Source organism: Hippopotamus amphibius, chromosome 16 (genome assembly GCF_030028045.1).
Source record: "Hippopotamus amphibius kiboko isolate mHipAmp2 chromosome 16, mHipAmp2.hap2, whole genome shotgun sequence".
NCBI classification, from domain to species: domain Eukaryota; kingdom Metazoa; phylum Chordata; class Mammalia; order Artiodactyla; family Hippopotamidae; genus Hippopotamus; species Hippopotamus amphibius.
The window spans coordinates 18,087,322-18,097,878 of NC_080201.1; the positions used below are offsets into that span (position 1 = coordinate 18,087,322).

Here is a 10,557-nt window from a genome sequence, read left to right on the forward strand (position 1 = left end):
GAGACACGCGCTCACTCCGCGTCCTTAAAGGACTACAAGTTCCAGAAGGCTGTACGAAAAATCCGGCGGTCTCTCGGGGATGTGGTCTTGCAAGAGAGACAGAAGAAGGTGCAGGCGGGGCCGAAGGGAGCGGGGGTGGCTCCCCCCCAATGGGCGGCCTCCTGGGCGGGGCCCGGGTCGCCATTGGCTACGGCGGCGCGGAGGAGGCGGGGTCAGTGGAATGAGGCGCGGAGCTGTTCGCCGCTCCAGGTGCTGAGTCCGAGGGAGGCTCGGGACCGGAGAGCCGCGGTCGCCGCCGCCGTCGCCGCCGCGAGAGCCATCGCCTGCAAGCCGAAGCCGTGAGGAGCCCGGAGGAGCTGGGTGCGCTGCCGGGCGCCGACCGCCCTCCCGCCTCTCTGAGGTCGGTACTGCTGGATTCGCTTTTGTTTTATTGGGGAAGGAAGGAACCGAGGCGTGAGGGGGCCTGGGGAGTTGATGGGACCTGTCCACACCGCCCTCAAGACCATCTGTCCCGGAGAGTTGCTGACTGACTCCTCGTGGGCCTCCCCGTGGCCCCGCGCCTGAGGTCGGAGCAGCTTTGGTTCGTTTTTGTCTTGTGGTGGAGGAGGCTCGTGAGCGTGAGGGGCGAGGGCTGGGAACCTGCCCCACCATCTCTCCTGAGAGGGCGTTGAGAGCTTGGAGCCTCCCTCTGCCTGTGCTTGAAGTCGAGGCTGCTTGGATTATTGAGGATGGGAGGGAGTGTTCTGGGATGAAAGATTCGGAGGCAGGTGGACCCTTCGCCACAACACCTCGGCTGCTTGAGGTTACAAAGAGGGTCTGGATGTGATGGATGAAACCGCGGTACTCCTCCTCCACTCAGACCCTCCTGAGAAAGGGCTGTTTGGGGACGTCAGAAAGACCCTTCCTCGTACCCACCCCCCTCCCGAAGCCTAGGGTTTTGTGAAAAGGGGAGACGGGATGAAGATGGAGACAGAGGGCTCTTCCCCTCCCAGTTGGACCCGCCTAGGTTATGGGGGGTAGGAGGAAATGGGATGTGAGGGGCATAGACCGGGAGACCCCTCCCCATCCTGTTAGGAGCCGCTGGTACAGGAAAGCATTGACGGATTCTCGGGGTCCTCTGCGATCTGGCCCCCGTGCCTAAGGTCAGAGTGGCCTGAGAGTGGGGTGTGCAGTGGGAAAAAGTAAGAGGGGTTGAGGAATCCCTCCCAACCTCTCCCCTCCCGGGCCTTATCGCCTTGGCCCTTTCTAACTGGATCCAGACGAGGGGCCCTAAGTCGAGACGATCCGCCCCACCCCGGGGACCTGGGCTCCTGAACTGCAGCAGGGAGCCAGACCTGGGTGGGCACGTGCTGGGCGGGACGGGTCTAGTCCCCTCTCAAGTACCCTGGAGCTCCAGGCAGACGCCCCCCTCGCCCATAGACCAAAGGGCTGTTCCACTCGGCGCGGGGCGCTCCTCAGATCCTGCTGCCGAGACCTGTGTCCCGGGCATGCGGCGGCCCCTCCGGGCGCGGGGCTTTCGCGCTCAGCTCCGGCATCCGCGAGAGGACAAAGCCGCGGTCGCCGCACTGGCGGGCCTGCGCCACTGGCTGGGCGGGGGGCGCGGCCAGGGGAGGGGTGGGGGCTTCGGGCGCGGCGCGGGGAGCTTCTGCGGAAACGTGCCAGAAACCAGGAGGGAGACAAAGCACGCTCGCTCCTCGCGGTCCCGCGCGAGCCGGGATGGAAAATCCCGAGGGAGGAGGCGGCTGCGCCGGGCAGGGCACTATGCCCCTCACCCTCCTTCCCCGCATATCACCACCACCGCCGGCCCAGCACCCAGGATGCCGTGTGTGCGATGGTAGCTAGGGTCCCTTCTGTGGGGTATTCCAGACCTGTGACCAGGAGGACATGGACAAGCAAGGGGATCCGCCTGGCGAGGAGGGGACCAGGGTTCAGGAGGCATGAGTGGACCAGGGGCCGTAGGGGCATCCTGACTGGACCCCCCGACCCCGCTCCATCAGCCATGTTAGGTCAAATTTGGTTCCAGGATTCCAGTATGTTTGTATGTGTCACAGTGTGCTTGCATGGGTGATGGTGTGGGTCAAAGTGTGAATGTGTATGCTGATGTGTGCTCCAGTGTTCATGTGTGTATCATGGTGAGCTTGTGCATCTGGCTGGATGTGTGAAAAGAATCAATTACTGCTGGCCTTGAATGGTGGGGATGGAGGCAGGGTAGTCAACCCTTCCACTTTCAAACTGCAGTAATGACCTAGGGTCCCAGTGGATGCCCTCAGGGTGGAGATAGCTTCAGATCATGCGCCTGTGGTGTGGCCCCGAAAGTGGGACCTTAGAAGCATGTGGAGCTCTCTTCAGCCCTTCTGGTGCTTTGGGTCTGACCCTAATATCCTCACCAGTACCCTGCCCATCCCTCAGAAACCTTATCCTGCTGTAATGGGCTGCCCTGAAGACCAGAATCCTGCCCCCCCACCATCACAGGCTGACAAGTGATGGGGAGCTCAAGTGATGGGCTTGGGGAGCTCATCAGCAGAGTTCTTTGTGAGGTGGGTGCAAGATTGTGTGGCAAGACAACTTTTGTCACTTTGGCCTCTATCTGGAAGGGCCATGGGGCTGGAGTTGCTTGCTGGTCAGTGACAGGTGAACCAGGTACACTCACTGAGAAGGCATGAAGGTAACACAGAAGTATCACTATGGGTAGACATCCCTAGAGGATGAGGACAGTCCTCCCAGACCTGCCCACTCCCACCAAGTGACCTCAGTTTCATAGCACTTTGACTGCAAAGGTGCTGTCACCAGGCTCCTTTCCCATATAATGAGGAGCAAGACAGTGGCCAATGGAACCACAGAAAGAACAGTTACCAGACAGAGCCACCATCCAGCCCTGCCCTGCTGGGTCCAGTCTCCACAAGTATCCACAGCGACCTCTGCTGGGCAGAAGTGAAACCAAGCTGAAATTTGGCAACCAACACTCCCCCATGGTGTGAAAGCTCAAGGTGGGTGTGGGCATTGTTAGGTAAAAACCATTTGGGGACTACTTGTCTGCTTTTGGAGTCCTAAGTTGATGTTCTTGTCTGCAGTTCCTTCAAGCAATGGAACTGCCATTGTCCTTGCCCATATGGGAATATTTAAAGAAGGCCTAAAGACCTTTGTTCAAGTTTCCATCCCGTTGGGGGTGGGCATCAAATTTAAAAGGATAATGCATGAAAAACATTCATTAAGGTCATGGAGGTTTAAGCATATTTCCTGTCTTTTCCTCTCCTTTAATCCCTTTCTCCTTTTTCCTGTTCTACTTTTACCCTCCCCTCTTCCTCATTATTAAATTACTCGAAAACATATTTTTCAAACATATGCTTTTTCTTATCAACAATATGGACCAGAAAGTACAGGTACCAGGAGGCTGTTTCTAAATGCTAAGAACTGGCAAACACTGACTCCTCCAGGCCTAAAGATGGGAGTAGGGGAGATAGATGAGATGTGCTCAGCCTTAAATGCCCACCTGGTGATATGTGACTCCTCTCCTGGAGTTGCTCTAAAGCGATTTCATGCAGCCACCAACTCTTTAGAGCTCCTTAAAGGAAAAGAGATATTTAAATACCTGGTATTGTTCTTACTTTGGCATCTGTGTGATTTGCATTGAACTACATGACTCAGTATCATAAAGTAAAAATAGGACTTAATCTCTTCCTTGCCTGCTTGGAAGGTGACTGTGAATGTGTGTTGTGTTCTGCACTGGAGAGCAAAAAGCTACATTATCTCATAAAGTGAACCACCTGCTTATCCTGATTAGAGAATGTCACTTAACATCACATACAGGCAATAACATGTTTTTTAAAATTCATACATGAATCTCTTTGTCTCATAAAGCCATTCTTCATGTTCATACATTGTTACTTTCACTTGAGGTTAATCAAGAATGTTTAATCCTTGTACTTAAGCCAAAAAAATTAAATATCAGCAGATACAGGAAGATGTGGGTGGTATTTCTATTCTTCTTGGGCTCAAAAAAGAAAAATAATCCTTGGAGTTCATAGGAGAGAAGGAAAGGCCCTGAAGATCTGGTAACTTCTAAGGATGGAGTTTCTGAGGAGGAGAGGCTCTCAGAATTTTCCAGGAGGACTGGTTGCATTGAAGAATCTGAGCATGCATTAAGTGGTACACATGCTGGGAGTGGGACTGTGGCCCTTGGGATTCCTAAATCCCCACACTAATGCAGCCCTTCTGGGAAAATTCCCCAAGTACTTCCTACTCCCTCAGGCTGCCGAGCAGTCCCTAAAGAGTGGAGCTGTCCAAGGTCCTGGAGCACTGGCCTCAGCCCCGTCCTAGTGAAAAGGGAGAATTTTAGGGCATGGAGTAGAAGCAAGCTCTGAGGACCACAGCCTCTGTGAGGATTTCCCCAAAGCTCACCACAGAATGGAACAGCAAAAAACATAGCTGTAGATGATCTACTGCATCACTTTGAATGAACCCATCAGCAATCCCTATTTAAAGAATTACAAGCTAATAATAAGAGGAAACATTTCTGAGTCAGGCTCTTCACATGTAAGTATGTATTTAATCCTCACAGTCCTATGAGGTGGGTGGTGTTGTTATTCCCTCTTTCAAGATGAAGAAATGAAGCTTTGAGAGGAAAGGGGTTTGCCCATGGTTATACAGATCAGAAGGAGCAAGGTTTATGTTCCAACCTAGATATCTTAAACTCCAGAGACTCCTCCTTACCACTATTTTTAACCTACTGCTATTGTAGAAGAAAAACTGAAGTACTGTACTGTCCTCTATGAGATTCTAACCAAATTTTAAAGGAATGGGATTGGGGACCAACTAAGATTCAGACATAAATCACAAAGAGTCCTTTAAAATTGAGCAAGGGTATTGCCATAAACGTTACATCTTATCCTGACAAAGGGCTTGTTACCTGAACTTGATCACCAAAGAAGGGGAAATGGGAGTATATGACCCTCATGGCTAGTGGTCCAGAGTTTTCTTTCCAGAGTGGAACAGTTTCACAGGAAGCCAAACATGCATTAAAAGGGGGGGGGGAACCATGAGGATGCTGTTATTATTCAACAGAGTACATATAGAGCTAAAGAAACAGGGCTTGTCTATCTGCTAGCATCCTGTTCCAATGCTGAGGACACTTGAATATTGTTAAGAGGCTGCTTCCACCAATTCTCACTCTCAGATTTTTCACAGCAAAGCTTAAAAACACAAAAATAAAAGTTTCTAACATCAAGATAAAAGTTTTCACTGTTGTGAGCCTCAACTAATCTCAGGGAAACATTTCTGCCCTGTCATCACAACCAATGTTCCACCTTCATTTGTGGCTCCAGGAGTCCTGAAGGCGGGTAGGTTTGGGGCTTGATGGCCTTTAAGCCACATATCCTCCAGTCCCCCCAGGGTGGCACTGCCAACTGCTCCAATCTTGCCACACACACAGGAGGCCTGTGCCTGAGAACTCCCCATGCAGTTGCTGTAGGTTTGGGTATCTGAATAGAGTAGAGAGAAATAGACGTGCTTTTTCTCCTCTCCCTAGACCTCAGTGTGCACAACACCCAGGCAGGGGGCCTGGCCTTTTAAGAAACTGCTTCACATCATGCTGGGTCTCCAATCCATTTTGAGCAATTCCTTCCCCTTCTAGGCTGGGATTTTGCAGGGCTCTGACGTATGGAGCAAAGGCTGCTATTGCTTTTCGCGAGGGCATTTGGAGGCCAAGGACCGGCTCCCCATCTGGGTCTGCTCTGACTCATATGACTGCAGACAGATTTGATTGTTTTCTTATTTAGAGTCATTAATTAACTCTCCTCAGCATCAGAACAGCATGTAATAAGAGAGAGGCCATTTGCAGGGGTCTCTAGGCAGCCATGCCTATAGCTGAGCACCATCTCCTTTGCTAACAGGATCAGGAAATGGTTTCTAATCCTGGCTATTACCCTTCAGAAAGCTTAGATCATCAGGAGTTTAGGCTAATATGAGAAAGGAAATAAATGTGTAATGAATTGCTAAGCCTGCTATAGTTATTTTGGCAAAAACTGAGAGGCCCGGGGGCCCCTCAAAGAACTGGATTTTCATTCATTCAACAAACATTTCTTGTTCCGGCAGCATGCCAGGCACAGAGCTGGGCACAGGGAACATTACTCCAACTTGGGATAAGCCCTGTCATACAAAAATTTTGACTGGAAAGAGGAAACAGCTGCACAAACCCTGAAAAGGGTGTGTGCTGTAAGCAGAGTCTTTTAGAAATGGAAAGAAACATAATCATCATAAGCTATCCTCTCTTTTTTAACATGAGGAAAGAGGCTGAGGGAAGTGAAGGCTTGCCACGGGCCACAGCCTCGGTTAGTTGTGAGGATTAGAACCCAGGTTTTATAACTCTTAAGGTATGTTCTTTCCACTGTCCTAAACTGCTGCTATGTTTATTAAGTTATCCAAAGGGCACATCTCCATGAACATAACCTTTTATGATCCAATCCTAATGCAAAACCTAAAGTTCAAATATAAACAGATGAAATAGGAAAAGGAGAATGCCTATTTATATCTGCATTTCCAATATAATAGCCATATGTTGCTACTGAGCACTTGATATGACTAGTCCAAATTGAGATGTGCTGTAAGTGTAAAATATACACCAGATTTCGAAAAATTAGTATAAAAATATAAAATATCTCCTTAATAATGTTTTGGATAAAAAAATAACATTTTGGATACATTAGGTTGAAGAAACAATATTATTAAAATTCATTTCACTTGTTTATTTTTACTTAGCTGCTGTTATCAGAGGGTGCTTATTGAATCTTACAAGACTGGGGCAAGAGGAAGGAGAACAATTTTCAGATAAATCAAACAAAAGATTTACTACTAGTTAAAACATGATTGAAAATACTTGCAAGTATAAGCTCATGAATTACCTTGATGTGGGCCCAATTTTCTTGCAAATAAGCATACTGAGGAAAGATTCCAAGCCATTTACAAAAGCATACGATGAACAAACAAGTTAGCTAACTGAATTATGCACAGGTCTTGACCTCTGCTAATGAGTTGAGGAAGAGGATGATTAGAGGGTACTTATAGCAGATGAACCAAGAGCTCTAAGTCTCTTGGACTCCAAGATTCCTCAGGGAAATGAGAGCCTTGTGCTTTAGGAGAAAGATGCTGGATAGGAGTTGGATGTATGTGGGGTCAAAGCCACTCTGCCACCCATTGGCCTTGATCAAGATATGGACTCTTGAGCACTCAAAAAATGGCAGTTATGACTACATGGGATTTCAGGTGTTCTTTAATAGAAAAGTTTCTGTTCAGAATCTCCAGGGTCTTCAATACAATTCTACTGCTTCACTCTTCATCTTTGCTTGGTCCCTGAGGAGGCTTAAAGGGCAGTTTCATTTGATTGTGTGTCTATACCAAAACATGGGTCTCAGTAACTTTGGGCACACCTCACAATCTTTCATGTTCTCCTCTGTCCCATTAACACACGAGAGTTTCTTTCCCTGGGATGGTGAGGCAAGCAGCAAAACGAGCATCGTTCTGTTACGTTTATCTTGAAGTTCTGACATTTTGATCTTGGTGTTTAGAGCACTTTACATGCAGTTTTCACTCTAAAAATAAAGGGACATAAATCCAAAAACCATAGCACCAGGAGAATGTGGCCATGGTCCATTTACTACACAGCTCTGAGGGAGCACATTGTTGCTATCTTTCACCATCTCTTTTCCAAAAGTTTGCCTTCTAGATCAAAGAAGCACATGTTAAGCTCAGTGAAGACTTATGTTAACAGAGCATGTTGGAATCAAACTCTTTTCTACAGAATAGTCCCACAGGAAGCGCAGAAATCCCTGGAAGTGTTTTAGAAGTCAAGAAACATGATCAGATATCCTGGGTCAGTGTGGTGGGTGGGTCGAAGTGGGGAAAAGCCTGGAGGTGGGCTCACCCCTGGTTCTGTTGAGAGGCCCCTGACTTCCAGGGACTTAAGTACCAGGGCTAGGTTCTTTGGGGATAGAGTCTGGTCTTGAAATGCATTTTCCCCATCCATTCACTCTTCTGATCACTCCACAGATACTGAGTGGTACATAGCTGGGGTGGGGGTGTTTTGAGAAACTGTGCTCCAGAGGAGCCCAGGGTCTGACTGGGGAGAGGACCAATGCCCACGTGAAGGGTAAACCAAGGAACAAGGGCTGACGTAACCACAGGAGCCTATTAAGGCAGGTTGGCTGTGGCAGTGGGAAAGCTGTGGATCTCAACTAGATAGTCCTGACTCTGAATCTCAGCTTCATCACCAAATGTATGGCCTTGAGCCAGTGCTTTTACCTTTCTGAGCTTTATTTTCCTCATCTGGGGCAATAAAATCTACTTTTCCTGGGCTGTTATGGCCTTACATGGAAACATGTAAAGAAAATTCTTAGGATAACACTAGCTCTCCTTTACTGAGTGCTTACAGTGCATTGGGCACTGTGCTCAGCCCTTTATATGCATGAAAGAGCTACTGTTATTATCCCTATCATATAGCTGAGGAAAGCAATGCCCAGGAACTTCAAGTAACTTGTCCAAGCTCACACAAGCAGTAAGAGGTGGGCATTCTGACTGCAGAGACTGCTCTTAACCACGGTGATTACTGCCTCCCTGGTTCAAGGTCAGCAGGAATCCAATAACTTCTTTTGAAGCAGGGCGAAGTGATTTGTGGGTCTGCTTGTAGAGAGGTCTTCTGCTTGGTCTTCAAGGGTGGGTAGAACATGGAGAGGCTCTGAAGGGCAAGTAGGGTGGGGAGGGAAGGCAGGGAAAAGCCGTGACCAAATGAACAAGGCTGGGTATGGCAGTGGAGTATTCTGGGGGCCCTGAAGTGGAGAAGAGAGTTTCAGTAGGAAATAGATGTTTGGTAAGAAGGGTTTAGAAAACCTGTGGCTAACAATGTTGGCCAAAAAAAAAAAGTTCAAAGGCAAAAAAAGGGATGTGAAATCTGAAACTACCAATTTGGGGTATCTCAGTGAATTGGGGCATTTTGCTGCAGTATGGAATGTGCTCCTCAAGCACACCCAAAGCCAGAGGTTGTGGAGGGTGTGGCCAGACAGCACCACCATCCAGCATTCCTCCCAGTGCTCTTTACTCTTTAGAGAACGTGCATGGACTTTTTCCTCATTTGGTCTTCACAAAAGCTCTAGGCAGGAGAAGGGTGGGAGGTCTGCTACAAGGATCACTGCCTGTGTCAAGCGGCAGGCAGCACGAGCTGTCAGGAAGCACAGATGCCAAGCACAGCTGTAGTGCCCAAATCCAGGCAAAAAGCTTAGGAGGGCTTTTTCTGTGACAGAGCAGGCAGAAGACTTGCCCCCTGGACTGAGACCTTTTCTCTGTGCTCCAGGAGGCAGGCAGTGTTATCTTTTTGGTCCATAATTCTCCAGTGACACCCCTGAGTGGCTGCATCCCAGACTAGCTGCTTTGAGGGCCTGAGTCAGGGTCCTTGCAAATCCCACAGCCCATTCTGGATGCAGCACCTGTCAATCAGTGACCCCTCCCATGCAGAGAGCTTGTTTCACAAAAGGGGATTTTTCTGGACTTGCCATCTTGAATTTGTTCTGCTTATTTCTCTGCAAACTGTGGGGACTAGAAACCAAGTCCCATTCTCCTTAGTCTGATTAGAAGGAAAATCTATCTTTTCTAATGGCTGCAGTCACCACTGACCACCAGATTTTTCTCCATGGCTACGCTTCTAATAACAATGGAAAACAAAGGCAGGAAGAGAGAGGGACACGGATGTGGCACTTCTTCCAAGAGGCACCTGCAATTCTGTGAAGGATATGAGGCAGTGGGGAGGTAATATTCACAGCTATGCAAGAGTCCCTTGTTGAGTGAAGGGGGAGTTTTGATGTGCAAGATGATAGAAGATGAAAGAGATCATGGTACTGTACTGCGTTTTCTTTGGAAAGTCATGCGAGGGTTCCGGATGTCCTCCACAGTTCTGGAAGAATAAATCCACGTGTTGGCAAGGCCACACAGATTTTCACAAGTTGTCCAGGGATAAGTCCCTAGTGATTATAAACATAACACTAATGAGAAATGACAAACACTTGGTAATGGAATGTTAAAGGCTCATCTGGTCATTGACCCCAGTAATGATTAATGTGTGTCCACACACACTGAACATGACAGAGTGGAATGGTGACTTCTGAAGAATAAAATCAAACTGAGAAATCAGAATAATAATAAAGGCATGGATGTTTGGAATGGCTGGGCATCAGAAAGTAGAGCAGCCTACCAGCCAGGTCTATTTTACCTGGTCATTCTGACTCCAAGCCTCTGACATGCCAATTCTTAGACATTCCCAGCACAGCACCTGGCACCTACTCTGTGTTAAGCCTTGCACCAAGCACTGGAGAGCCGGGAGTGAGTGAGACACAGTCCCTGTCCTCAGGGGGTTAGCCAAGTCTAAACAGAACATGGAGTACAGAGTAGGAAATGTAAAAATGAAAACAGCCACTTAATGTTGTTACCCTATAGGTGCTGCCTCACCTGTAGCCCAGGTGAGCCAAATGGGATCTTAGAAATATTTCCAACCTTATGTCAAATCTGAGCAGCTGTGAT

The 10,557-nt window shown here is 48.5% G+C and overlaps 1 protein-coding gene and 1 long non-coding RNA gene across 4 annotated transcripts in view; one reads left to right on the plus strand and one right to left on the minus strand.

The window, feature by feature from the left end:
* The first annotated feature begins 220 nt into the window (after window positions 1-220).
* Window positions 221-10,557, plus strand: part of SMPD3 (sphingomyelin phosphodiesterase 3) — an 82,576-nt gene continuing 72,239 nt past the window's right edge. For 2 of the 3 annotated variants that reach the window (XM_057711079.1, XM_057711080.1), the window contains exon 1: window positions 222-400. The gene's annotated coding sequence lies outside the window, so the exon portion shown is untranslated. Of the gene's footprint in view, window positions 401-10,557 lie in introns of all 3 variants that reach the window. The other variant, XM_057711081.1, reaches the window with a different exon arrangement.
* LOC130838262 (uncharacterized) overlaps window positions 6,760-10,557 on the minus strand; it is a 47,111-nt gene continuing 43,313 nt past the window's right edge. The window contains exon 7 of the long non-coding RNA XR_009049642.1: window positions 6,760-10,001. This is a non-coding gene — a long non-coding RNA (uncharacterized LOC130838262). The remainder of the gene's footprint in view (window positions 10,002-10,557) is intronic.